The sequence below is a fragment of the Chionomys nivalis genome, chromosome 9 (assembly GCF_950005125.1).
Source record: "Chionomys nivalis chromosome 9, mChiNiv1.1, whole genome shotgun sequence".
Lineage (NCBI taxonomy): Eukaryota > Metazoa > Chordata > Mammalia > Rodentia > Cricetidae > Chionomys > Chionomys nivalis.
The window spans coordinates 17,870,219-17,873,131 of NC_080094.1; the positions used below are offsets into that span (position 1 = coordinate 17,870,219).

The 2,913-nt window shown below is 44.0% G+C and overlaps 1 pseudogene; it reads left to right on the forward strand.

Moving 5' to 3' along the window:
• Nucleotides 1–789: 789 nt before the first annotated feature.
• On the forward strand, nucleotides 790–1,615 carry LOC130881623 (small nuclear ribonucleoprotein-associated protein B-like; annotated as a pseudogene).
• The last annotated feature ends 1,298 nt before the right edge of the window (nucleotides 1,616–2,913 follow it).

Genomic DNA, 2,913 nt, shown 5'->3' on the forward strand with positions numbered 1-2,913 from the left:
CTCTGTCCATCTCTCCACCTGATATTTCCATTTTTCTTTCCGTGGGCCCTGCTCCCTCAGGCTAGATGACCTTGGAAGGTAGCGTCAGATTCATTGCTTTGGGTGATATATTTTTTCAGACCAGCAACCCCTATAAATCCCAATCTCTTTCTGTTCTGGTTTCCTTTGAATTACATAATGTTGCACCTCTTCAGAAATTATTACTGCCCATAGTGCCACTGTCCACAAACTTAAAAATGTGGAGAACATTTATGGGATGTTTTGAACACACAGTTTCACTATGCTATCTTCGGTTAATTGCACAGACGCGTCACTGTACTCAAATACTGAACTTCTGCTCTTCTCAGACAGATCTTTTGTTTTCCTTTGCTACGTTTTTTAAGTTTAAAATCTTTTCAAGTAATTTCCCAAATATGTGGATATAATTAATAACAACAACCTTCCATGGTACTATATAAGACACATGGAACATATGCAAAATAGATGTTAGAGAACTAAATATTAAACATAGATTCTATTTTTTTCTGTACCAATAAGAAAATACTATATAAGGAAGAAATACTAAAACAAATTATTCTTATATTGTTAGGCATAAATGGCACACATATTTAATCCCAGCACTCAGGAGGCAGAGGCAAGCAGATCTGTGTGAGTTCAAGTCCAGCCTGGTCTACACAGTAAGACTTGTTCTCATAAAGAAGTTATTTTTATATTAGCCATAAAGAAACCTAAATTAAAGTTTTACATCAAATTCTATGAATACAGTAAAGAATGAAAATAAGGGGGAATATCGCTGCTGGCTGCCGACTAGGCCTCTGTGGAAGCGAATCCGGCGGGAATCTGAGCCATCGGATCCGCCACCATGACGGTGGGTAAGAGCAGCAAGATGCTGCAGCACATTGACTACAGGATGAGGGATGAGATGCATCCTGCAAGATGGCCGGATCTTCATCGGGACCTTCAAGGCTTTTGACAAGCATATGAACTTGATCCTCTGTGACTGTGATGAATTCAGGAAGATCAAGCCAAAGAATGCCAAACAAGCAGAAAGGGAAGAGAAGCGAGTTCTCGGTCTGGTGTTGCTTCGAGGGGAGAACCTGGTCTCCATGACAGTAGAAGGAGCTCCTCCCAAAGATACTGGTATTGCCAGAGTGCCACTTGCTGGAGCTGCGGGGGACCAGGTATTGGCAGAGCTGCTGGTAGAGGAATCCCGGCTGGTGTTCCCATGCCCCAGGCTCCTGCAGGACTTGCTGGGCCAGTCTGTGGGGTTGGAGGACCATCACAGCTGGTGATGACTCCACGAGGAAGAGGAATTGCTGCTGCTGCTGCTGCTGCTGCAGCTGCAGCTGCAGCCACAACCAGTATTGCAGGAGCCCCAACTCAGTACCCACCTGGTCGTGGGGGTCCTCCCCCACCTATGGGCCGAGGGGCGCCTCCTCCAGGTATGATGGGCCCTCCTCCTGGCATGAGGCCTCCTATGGGTCCCCCAATGGGGATCCCTCCTGGCCGAGGAACTCCAATGGGCATGCCTCCTCCTGGGATGCGGCCTCCTCCTCCAGGGATGCGAGGTCTGCTTTGATCCTCGCACAGCATTGTGGCAGTAGTTCCACTGAGGTGTGGGCCCTATTACCCGGAGCCGAGTTACCACACACCTGTTTGTTTGTATGCTGTTCATGGAGTCTCCATGGATCGTCTGGTTTCCCTTTCAGGGCCCCCCTCCCTGGGGAATATGCCCTCCAAGGCTCTAGGGTCATCTTGGTCCTCCTCAGCTCCTTGACTGTTTCCCAAAAGACTGTACATAGTCCTTTTTTTCCCACTGTGACCTTTGAAGCTGGTTTATAATAAACTCTTAAGAGACTGTTAAAAAAAAAAAAGAATGAAAGTAAGAAACTGTAAGAAAAACTGAAGGGAAAATAATTAGGAGAAAGGAAATCAATATTTTGGGTTAAGGAGAACCTAAATTAGCAATCAAGATAGTTAGGTAGAACAAAATGAGAACATTTATCAACTTATGGAACTTGGGCAGAACAGTAATCAAAGGCAAACATATTTCCTTAAGTAAATCAATTCTTAAAACAACAGCACAAAAAAAGGAAAAAGAAAAGAAAAAAGAAAATGAACAAAGTATATCTCATTGTTGAAATGAAGGGCAAATACTTGTTTTGAAAAATAGATTATACGTAAGTGCTATTTAAGGACAGAAGCTGTAACGAGCTTACTGTTTACTGTTACGTAAACAGTAAAGTTGACAACTTAACCCAAGAGGACTTGCAGACATGTCAATAAAAATCTTTCACATAGCTGGGTGGTGATGGCACATACCTTTAATCCCAGAACTCAGACAAATGAGCCATCTCTGTGAGTTTGAGGCCAACCTAGTCTACAGAGTGAGTTTTAGGACAGGCTCCAAAAAGCTACACAGAGAAACCGTGTCTTAAAAAAAAATTTTTTTTGATAGTATAACTATTAAGATGGCCAAAATGTGACTTCAATCGTTAGATGTGGAAAAGGGTGTCAGCATTTAAGGGTGGTAAGTTGGGAACCATGCCCAAGTGGCTTTATGTGTATTTGAGACTACAGGCACCAATATTGTCCATCTCTCTGTGTCATGTGAAAAATTTGGTTTGTACCCTATGATCCTGCATGGTTTCCAGGAGGTTAGCAGCCACTCTCCAGAGCGGTGGGGGACTGCGAGGGTGTGTGCTCTCCACGGCAAGCCTGAAACTCAGAGGAAACAAATGGTGGCTTTGTGGATTAGTCCCTGTTGGAAGTCACAAGGGCAGACCTCTCCAAATTGCTGGCATTGATTTGTAATCAAGATGCTTCTCACATGGGCAGTTCCTTATAGTGAGCTACAGCAGAGGAAACAGCAGGGATATGCTTACTTAACAGTGGTCAATAGTTCTCTGCAGT